This window comes from Alligator sinensis, unplaced genomic scaffold (assembly GCF_000455745.1).
Source record: "Alligator sinensis unplaced genomic scaffold, ASM45574v1 scaffold67_1, whole genome shotgun sequence".
Classification (NCBI taxonomy): Eukaryota; Metazoa; Chordata; order Crocodylia; family Alligatoridae; genus Alligator; species Alligator sinensis.
Genome location: NW_005842111.1, coordinates 1,692,247 through 1,703,370, shown reverse-complemented (window position 1 = coordinate 1,703,370; position 11,124 = coordinate 1,692,247).

Genomic DNA, 11,124 nt, shown 5'->3' with positions numbered 1-11,124 from the left:
CCCCCCCCCCGCATCACCAATCAGCTGCTGGGGAACACCTCCGCTGTTGGTGATCTGGTGCCCCCCTCCCCCCAGACTCAGGAGGCACCAGTTGCCCATGGGTACTAGGTTAAGAGGAAGAGCTCCAAGAAGCTGTTCTCCCAGTTAGATCCCTCTCCTTTAGGTCAGTGTATTAATAAACTTAATCTGATGTTTCATGGCTAATGCTATACTACAACAAATACTTACATTCAGAGGCTTTACAGGTCTAAGCAAAACAATAGTACATTGTAGAGTAGACAGGAACAATCATGTCTGTTACCATCTATTTATAATTTAATTGCAATCTGCAAATACAAACAGATTAAATCATTTATTGAATATCATGTTGTATAGCTCTGCAAGCGGATGCTGATAGAGAGTTACAGATGCACCTTACAGCTCCTTTACCCAAACACACCGCTTTTGCAACAGATGGTGCCAGTGGTTGCATACTTCCTCATACTCAGCAAGTGTAGGAAGTCATAGTAAGACTGTTCACTGTACATAAACATTATGGAGAAGGGGTTACTTATACCTCTTGTATGCTGTATACTTACACCTCCTGCACTCATGTTAAGGCATAGTACTGTGACCTAATTGTAAATGTCTGGTTATCCTCATCTTGAGAGCTGGAACTGCAGATTATCATTAGAGGCAGCAGGACCCTGTTACTGACTTCCACAAAGATCAAATACAAGCAGTTTAATTGTTAAATTCAAGCTTTTCCTGTCTTTTTGGTAAAAAAAAGCCATTTGAGCAAAGATGGTCATGATCTCTCCCTTGATACTAGAACTAATAATACTTTTGCATTATGTAAAAGCTCTTTTTCCAACCAAGTTATGTTTTGACCCAATAGCAGGGAGGATACAGGCAAAGGAAAATGTTACATTTGTGGAGTTTCTGTTCTGTTATCTATGAAGTTCTGGTCTTCAATTGGCTAAAATATTTTATTACTTCTCTAAGACTACATTGCAGATATATATGTCATTTTGAAATTCTGCTGGTAAAAGTGGAGTTTTGTTTCTTGCTGGTGAAAAGGATGTTTGTTTCTTGCTGCTAGGCTATACTTAAAATATTCCCCAAGATAAATGTGCTGGCTGAACTAGCAGACATAAAGAGTAGTTTTTTTTTTTTCCCCAGAATTTAAAAATAAGCTTAGATGTGTTGGTTTGCCAACTGTCCACAAGTTATGTTCATCACAATGGATGAGACATACAACAGTGGTAGGATGGTTTAGTTCATGTGACTGAATTTGAGTTTACTGGCTCAGTGGCTGCTGTTCAAAACAAACAATTAATAATACAAACCATCTGAGTTTAGCATTTATCAGTCTCCTATGTAAACCAAGCCAAGAAACAAAACTTCTTGGAGAAGAATATTTGTTTCTAAGCCGATACAGTAAGAACCATATTTTGCCTTCAATCCCTGTATCCCAATTCTAATGAAAAGAACAGGAATTAAGTATAAATATTAGCAATGTGTTTGGACCTTATTTTTTAAATATATCTTATAGAAAAAATATATATCTATTTAAGTTCTGTACCATTACTGTCAAACTGTTTATATTTTAAAACACAATTTGGAATAAAGCTGGCATTGTAAAAGTGAGAGATAGGTAAATACATTCTATCAAAATAAGGGGTAACCCAACAAATAAGAAACTCCAAGAGCTTGGAACTGAAATCTGCAAAATTTGACCTTGATAAATGATATCAAAGTTTAACTGAGGGTAATTAACTACTGGAACAGAAATTTCCTAGGGACATAGAGAATTCTCCATCTCTTTCAGCCTTTAAAGTCATTGTAAATAACATGCTATAATTCAACCATAGGTGGTTGTTATAAATCCAAAAATCATCAAAGAACATTGTCTAGCCTATGCACTGATAGTTACACTAACTGATCATAGCAGTACCTTAAAAAGCTATGAAATCTATATTAAAAATATCTTTCTGGGAACATCTACACATGCATTACTGCACTTCTTTCACATTAAATTTAGTACCTCCAATATAAGGGTACCTATACAAGGAGGTTGCTCCAATGCACTGGAATATCCTGCATCAGAGCAGACTCAGTTAATCAAGCCTGCTGGAGTGTGGCAATTGCTGTGCTCCAGGAGCCTCCTGCATCTCATGTATCAGTGTCCCCATGCTTAAAAATGACAGCAGGGGCATTTGAACTAAAGCTTGTTGAATATTGATACAGGAGACACAATGGCACTTGAATTAGAGCGGCTCTTGGAGTCACTATAATTAAAACAGCTCCCCCTCCCCCAACCCTGGAGCACATGTAAAAGTGTCCTGAGGTACTAAATAAATGTGCATTAGCTGTGCTAATGCACAATAGTACAAGTACATGCTTTTAGGTGACACTTAACGTGCAGTAGCCTACTCTACCGAGCATTAGCATATTAGCACACTTTTTGTGCCATTTTAATGCAGTCTAGAATAGGCTACAGTGCATTAAAGTGCATGTGTAGACACACCATCTGTAAATGATCAGAAGCAGCTTTAACTCCTTTCCCCTCACCTCCACACAAACACACAAAATGCATGGGGTCCCATTGCTGTGTGCTGCAGAAGAGTGATTTTACTTTCCTCAGCCTTTAAGCTTTCACCTGCCATGTGATGAGTGCTTTGCAAAGGATGAAGCCTCTTTAGTCTGTATTCCCTTTTAGAATGATGGCCTGCATGGAAGAATGCTGGAAAAGAAGGATGGCAACAGAATGGGCTGAGTACACCAGAACTCCACTTCTGCTACATCTTTGCACTTTCCAGCTTACCCTCCTCTGCTTGGAGGGTCATGTCATAGGGCACCACACAGACTGAAAATCTGTGAAATGTGGGATCAGCAGAAAGCTGATCTAATATCTCTCCGAACTAAAGTATTGGTCCAGTAAGAGATATTAGTGAAAAACCATTGCTTTTTTTCACTGTAGAAAGGCAATCCATTCAGATCAAGCTAGTGATCATTTTACATGCCACAAAGAATACATCTTCCTTGATCAGCCAGTGCTACCAAGCTTCCTCACAAAAATCCTGGGAGACTAGAAAGGACTTGCAAAGATCTCAGAAAACCATCGTAGCTAGGGTTAGCTTGACAATGGGAGGAACAAGTTCCCAAGTCAAGAGTATCCAAATTCTCGTTCCTATCCCCCCATAAAGTGGAATTGTCCAAGCTGATAGTGACTTTGGGGGATAAAACATGATGAAAGGGGGTATGTTAAAGATAGATATCTAAAATTATAAATATTTTTAGTGGAGTCTTGTCTCTCTGAAGTACTTTGCATCCCCATTGACCTTGTTTGTTCTCTTACTATGATTCTGTTGTTTATTATTCCTTCCTTTGGGAAAGTTTATGGCAGCTTCAGGATGCAATAACCTTGACAGCTGGAAGTCTGCCAAAGGTAATTTTCACTGATCATGTAGGTTGCAACTTCTTTTTTGAGTGAAAAGCATGTAGCCAATCAGCAGTTTCCAAACAGTGAGTAGTATCATCTGAAGAGTGACACATGACATATGCTAGCAAAGTGCATAGCGATTGAACAAACTACACTGATGAAACATCACAGAAAGACTACAATAGATATATCTCCAGACTTAGCCCAAAGGAAAACTACTGAGGAACAAAGATCTCCCTATCTGACCACGGTGCCTCTGTAGTGGCCATCACTGCTTCTCACTGAGATTCTTTTTCCTCCCATCTGTGAGATGGAAATAATGACGTTGGCATGTTAAGCATGTTGACATCTAAAAATAAAGAATGCATTATGGGCTGGTAATTTATAATTTAAACAAAATTTCACCCTGACCTTTAGCTATTGTTGCCTCAATAAAAGACACTCAGGAAGACAAGTCCATGTGCTATACATGTGAACATCAAAAGGCAATTTCCCAGAAATGGCTGAAAAAACCTCTTATGCTTTTTAAATTTTTTTTTTTCATTTTCAGGACTAACTTTTCAACAGAACTCCTCAAATGATCTCAGAACACTTGTAAGCATGTTAATTTACATAACAAATTAATTAATTAGTACCCAAATCCTGCTTTTGCATGTACAATTACTCATTTTATTTATGCAAATCCCCATTTACAATGGCAGGTTAGTTTTGCTGCAGCTTGATTTTATACATGGGAAACTAAGTCATAACGACACAACAATTTTCTGCAGGTTAGAACTAGAAAAAAGGCGTACATTGCTTAACTTTCACAACCTACCGTAATTTTTGAACCACATTGTCTCCTTACTAGCCATCAATCCATGATATTTTATCAAACATTTTATTTTACTCAGAAAAAGAAAAAGGCCAGTCAAAGTAAGCTGATATAGATAGGAATCAGGGTAATCAGGTCTGTACAGTCTAAGAGAACTGTGAAGACAGCAGCACCAGATTGGTCTGTCAGTGGGAGACTGACTTTCTAGTGATTCTTCCTTATTGAAATGTACGTCTATGACTTGAGGCCCAGCTGAACATCTTGCACCATAGCAATTGAGTGACAGAAAAATAAAGTTAATAAAAAAAGGGAAGAGGCATTACACACAGAGCTTTACCCAAGAGCAAACAAGGCAATGTATTTTGTCTGTGCATTAATTCTTTCCAGAAGGTCAATAACAATATGTACCTTTATAATTAGATTTATTTATGTCATAAAAGGAAACTATGAATGTTATTATTCCTAATGCTGTAAAATGAGATGTAATTATATATATTTTAGACTAAGGGGAAACTATTGATAATAAAACAGGTTTACTCTTTATGCTTTAATGCATGCATTAAAGAGAGTTGCAATAATTATCTATACCCAATTACCAAAGAAAATCACTTCATATTAATTTGTTCCTGAAAAATTCCAGTCTGAAGATAGGAGCTCTGGCAGCAGTAATGTGATACAAAGCAGCCAAGGACAGTCAGTCTTTTATTCTTGCCAAAGGTGTTGTTAGTGAAAGCTGTCTCTCAGTTCAACCCTACAATCTTCATAGGATTATCAGGGTTTGGGGAGATCACTCTCCACTGGTGAAAGGCAAAATGTAGTGGCATGTGTAGACAGACACGCGTCTAATGTAGACATGCCCACTATTAGGCAAATATCTCCAAGGAAATCAGGAGGGCCTTTCATGGAGTAAGCTACTTTTCATTGTAAGTAATGAATGGAGGAACCTAACCCTTTATGAATGGAATGCACCCTTTTTAATTTGGAACTTATTTATTGCTATAAGTAGACAAAGTTGATGTAATAAAAAAGTAAAGGAAGAGGCAAAAAAGAGAATCAAAGTTTAGGTCTGAACACATAGGAAATAGCTTCAGGTCTCAGCAGCATGATTATTTTCATGATCTCCCCCTTTTATTAAAAAAAAACACCTGAAAATTTAATCGGGAAATCTTTGATTTTAAATAACATGGGGTTCCAAACACCTTATGGAATTTGGGAGTCAAAATCTGAATAGAAAAGTCCAACCAGACTGATTTTTATCCCCTTTTACTAGTGTCTGATATTACTGAAGAAAATCACTCTATATGAATTTGTTACTGAAAAATTCCAGCCTGAAGATAGGAGCTCTGGCAGCACACGCAGTAATGCAATGTGAAGCAGCCAAGGACAGTCAGTCTCTTACACTTGCCAAAGGTGTTATCAGTGAATGCTGTCTTTGAAGGAAATAGCATCTGGATGCATGGCAAGGATAGGATATGATGCTTGCTATGGTCTGGCAATAATACAATGAAATTAACATGGAAGATTACTCTGTTCCAGAAAAAACATGCATGTTTTGGTTCAGATGTACTGCAATTAAACACACAAAAAAAGTAAGATAAAGTATTTTTCTCCAAGTACTTTGTGACTTCTTCCCCCCCCCAGCCCAGGGCAGCTCCAGGGAGCTGAGAGGAATCCTTCCCTTCCTAAACCCCAGAGCTGTTTGTCGTAGGCCCTGCGAGTCTCAGGTAGCTTCAGGGAGCAGAGGAAAATTCTCCTGCTCCTCCATAGCCAGTTTTGCCTGAGCTGCTGTGAGTCTGAGGGAAAACTAGTGCAGGAGACTGGAAGAATTTCCCTCCACTCCCTGACACTGCCCTGGGCTCTCCCTGAGATTCAGGGGCAAACAGCTCTGGGGTTCAAAGGGGAGGCTCCCCCACAGTGGGCCAGCACCCAGCCAGGGGGCTCCTTCACCCCCTGTGGGGGACAGTAGACAGTTGGGGACACTTGGCTGGGCTGAGCTGGCAATGGCCAGCAGGCTGGGAGACGTACTCTAGCAGCCCTTGCCTACTGGTCTGAATCAGTGCAGGTTCCCCCTGCCTGTCCCAATTGAAAACTAAACATCAGTACAGTTGGTTATCAGTGCAATCTATGGGGAAGCTGCCTGGATTGAATTGATTCTGCCTTAGGCTTTTTGGGTGTCTGTACTTAACCAAGACCTTTCCTGCCTCAGGCAGGGGGTTGGGCTAGATGACCTCTTGAGGTCCCTTCCAGCCTAACCTCTTTATCAAAATAAAAACAGGTTTAATAAATAATATGTCAAGTTTAACATTTTGTTTTTCCCCAAAATTTAGCTTCATATGGGCAGTAATCATTTTTGCATTTGAACCATGCCAGCATGAAGACAGTCAATAGAAAACAGTCACACCACAAGAAATTAAATTCTTCTTCGGTGAAAGGAGTTCTGCTGGAGAGTTGCCACTTTATCAGAAGTTCAGATGAATGCAGGCCAAGATGAATTTGTCTTTTAGCCAGAATGCTCCCCAAGGTTGCAGAACCTCCCTAGGAAGATTAGGGTGAAAGGGGTTTATTTTATGGCCCTTGCAGATTATCTATGATAGTTTTGGTCCCATGAAGTAATGAAATTGTCCATAAAAGGCAAAAGCACAGGGTAACTTTGACACAGACCAAAGAGAGAGAGAGGAGAGAAATTGTTTGGAAATATGCCATGAATTTTATTGTGATGCCATAATTGCTCCAAACAGATGAATACTATGAATAAGAAAAATTCATGAGAAGATAATAATTGTTTAGACATGGCTGGAAGATTCCCAGTTATTTTTAAGAGGTATTTATGGATGGGAGAATCTGACAGTATTTGGAATTTCATAAAATCACCATTTTTTATGAGAGAGGTTCAAGAAACAATTTGTATGTTAGTGGAAGGACAAAAACACGTGTTAAAATGAGTTTTCCTCTGTCATAAAGGGAGCTTAAAATTGTTCAAAGAAAATGCTACAGGAAAGAAACAATAAACAAACTTTTCTCACAGTCCAAAGATCGCAAACTAAAATGGTTTATTTCCTAATACGTAAAATGTTACCGAAATTAATACTAACATAAAGCTTTTAACAAGTAGCACTGTGCCCTGGAACAATAAGAGAATGTAATTGAACATCTCACTCTTATTAGCAAGGAATTATCTTTTCATTAAATTAGCATGTCAATAACAAGTGGGAACATCTTCTGGAAACTAAAGATACAATGCAACTTTTTTTGTAACAATGACCTTTAAGTCTGACATCTCTGGAAATACATAAGCGTACCTTGAACTGATCCTAGGCAGTTGAGGCCACACAAAAATAATGTAAAAAAAAAAAAAAAGAGTGTCACATCGCATAGTAATCCTTCTTCCTATAGTAGTAAAAATCTTTTGCTATATGTAAATATATTTTGAAAGCTGGCAGTGAAATACACCTGGAACCCCAAGAATACAAACTTCAACATCAAACAGGATTCTCCTTTTTCCTTTTAGGGAGTGTCAAATCCAGTTACCAGGGTTTGCCTGCCTCCTTCCTGGGAGAGAGCTACAGAATCTGCACCCCAGCTGGGTTTAGCTGAAAACAGCAGCAGGCAGAGGAAGGGTGATGGACAGGGTGTTGGGTTTCCCCATCCTGCCGGGTCCTCTGGGAGCAGATACAGCAGGGGGGGAACCTCCCTCTTTATAGATGCTGCTGCTGTCTGTCATTGTTCCCAGCTGAGCTCAGCCTCCGGGCAGCCTTGCTAGAGAGGGCACAAGTAGTTTTGTCCCTGGGACAGTGGAGAAAGCAACAGTGGCAGGTGGGGGAAGGGAGGAAGAGGAAGGGAGGGGACATGCCTTTGAGCATGGAGGGAAGTGGAGGGGGGGGGGATTCTTTAGTGCTTTGTGGACTTTAAGAAGTCCTCAGCAGCCCCCATGTCATGCTCCAGTCTGAAAGTAGAGTGCAGCTGTGTCACTGCGCTCCCTCTGAATCTGCCCCTGAGGGTGATTATCATGTTTTACAGTTGACCAAATTGACGGTGGGTGTTTGGACCCAGAAATGTGCTGCGCGAACAGGCCGGGTTGGAAGGGTTACGGGACCTTGTTTCTCCTTCTCTTATCTCTCTTGCCGTTGACAGAAAAACAATTAAGGCGGCGGTGTAACAAATAAATGCTTTACTCACACTTTCATATAGGTGGTTTCCTTTACAGCAGTTTCAAGAATAAACTTGCTAGTGACTCGAGAGCTCTAAACGCGTTCGAATGATATACTCGGTTGTGATGGGGGCGTCTGGGGGGAAGGGATTTCGTGGACGCAGGACCTCTGGTGAGGGTGATCAGGCCTCTCCGATATGGCGTGGGTCCTCTATTCTGTTTTTTGGCGCACGCGCTTTTTCTTTTTAAACGGGCTGCATCCGATCATGCCCCCTGCCAATCAGCGTGGGCCAGGACCGCCGATCTCACGGCTATCAGGCCGCGCCCACTACTTCCCCCACACCACGAGTACAACTTGCTCTCATGTTTGGCGTTTGGTCACCTTTTTTTTTTTTCTTCTTTTCTTTATCACATGCCCCCTTGACCAAATGCCAGACTCAAACATAGCGAGTAAGTGGGTATATACAAAATTGAAACGTACAAAATACAACATCTAATACAAATACATAATAAGAATCAAAAGTGTAAAATGTCACTCAAGACTTGCAAATAAGTCAGATAGTTAGTCAGAATTGAATCCAACCGCGTCTGTCTAGATGCGGCACGGCGGTTTTTGCCGGGGTCGTCGCCAATGGGTTCACTCACGGCGACTGTTGTCCCAAATACGAGTTTCACACCATGTCATGCATTGGTGACTTCATACCATTTTAGGCTGGAAAACAAAACTTGGGGTTCGTTAGTAATGTATACTAAACTGTGCTACATCAACTTAGCCAATTATGGTGGGCCAAGACGGTGCGTGCGGGTGAGACTGCTTCGAGAGAGACAAAATAGGTATTCGGGTACTCGCCGGGTTTAAGTACAACACCGGGAGCTGGAGTTGGGCGTTTGCTGGTAGCTGTGGGAATGGCTAGCCACACTGTTTCTTGGAAGAATACCAATACTTTGTGCTTACAAGTAACAGGCAAAATACAGTTCTTGTTAAGAGGTTATTTTAAAAATTTGTTTAGAAGTGCTAAGGGAAAAAAATAAAGCCTAACAGCTGGTTATTAGGATAGTTTCATTGCATTATTCCATATTCTACTGTCAGTAAAAATATCAAGCAAAGAATTATCTCTGTAAAGATCAAAATCAAAACAAAGCCCCAAGACATTAAGTAGACATTGATTTTTGCCATTCATGTGGGAAAAATACTGTTACATCTCATAAATTAACACAGCTGTTGCTAGTCTTGTGCCACCTGCCCAAAGCCCCAAACCTTTGGTGGGTTGTTTATGACAACTTGAATCAAAGAAAGAAATGCATTAGATTGGTGGAGGGAAGAGGTGGGAAGTAGATTCTGCTACCACCAAGCCAGTGTAAATCATGTTGGTATGCATCTTCACCAGTGTAACTGAAAGAAGAACATGCACATGGGGTTTTAAAGCATACCAAGTTTTAAGTTGTTTATTTCTGGGCTTTTCTTCTGGTAACTGCCTATAGAGCATTTGTGGCCAGAGGAACAACAAAATCATCCTTTCCTTTACTGCTTTACTGCTCATACTAACATCTGCCAATTAGGGATTTATTATCTAGATTACAACTGGAATTTGTCCATTTACCACCCCCAGTTTCCCCAGAGGGCCTCTAATTTAGCAGTTTCTAGGCTCCCTCAGATGGCAATTCCCCCTCTTGTGAAAGAGATTACTTAATTGGTTAAACCCTGTCACAAATATTGGAGTCCTCTCAAAACTTTCTTTTATATTTAACAACCTCTTATTTTTCCAGGTCTCTGATCTGCCAGCTATTTTTCAGGTCTGAACCAAAATATGAAGGCAAACACAGCAGCGGATGAAGTCTACTTGAGTTCATGAAAGCTTGTGCTCTATACGTTTCTTAGTTTGTCAGTCTATAAGGTGTACCCTGCCTTCTGCCAAATACAGAATAAACCACTGAGGGAAGGAGCGAAAGGGCTAGCCACACTGTTACTTGGGATGAGTAACATGGCTTCCAAGGCGGGCGTGGTACCGGGGTGCGTTCATCCCACAAAGCTTTAGTGGCATTCATGGCAATTAGTACATCATTGTTGTACTTAGTCCAGTTCTCGAGCGATCCATTTTCCTTTAACCTTAACTGTTCCTTGTATAGTCCTATCTGGCGCTCCACGACGCCATTGGAGTGCGGGTGATAGGGTAGATGGTGATGCCACTGAACATTATGCTCTATCACAAACCACTCTAAGCCTTTGGAGTTAAAAGGTGGTCCTCCATCGGAGTGTATGATGTGGGGCACTTGCCAATAGGTGAAAGCAAGCTGTAGGCATCCTTGAATTATGGGAGCAGTGGTCTTCCTTGTGGGGAGGACGAGGATTTGACGGGTTCCCAGATCTACGATTACTAGCCCCTTGTTTGGTGGCTTGGCTTCTGGGAGTGGCCCAAGCAGGTCCACTTGCCACACCTTGCCTGGACCAAAGTGTGCCGGGTCATAGGCGCCCTTTTGATGCTTGTGGTGCACCGGTTTTTCTTGTGCACAGGCAGAGCAGGCTTGGATTATTCTTTTCCATTGTTCTACGCTTGGTCCTTCATCGCTTTGCTCCCTCCAGCGAGCTTGTGCCCTTTTTGCTCCAAGGTGTCCCCAACGCTCGTGGAGCCAAGCAAGGAAGGGGTCGGTGTCTATGATGTCAATGGCGTGTAACTGAGGTATGTCCTTTTGGTTCACAGGTCCTCGGTGTGCCAGTAGCTGATCTATGATGGCATGTAC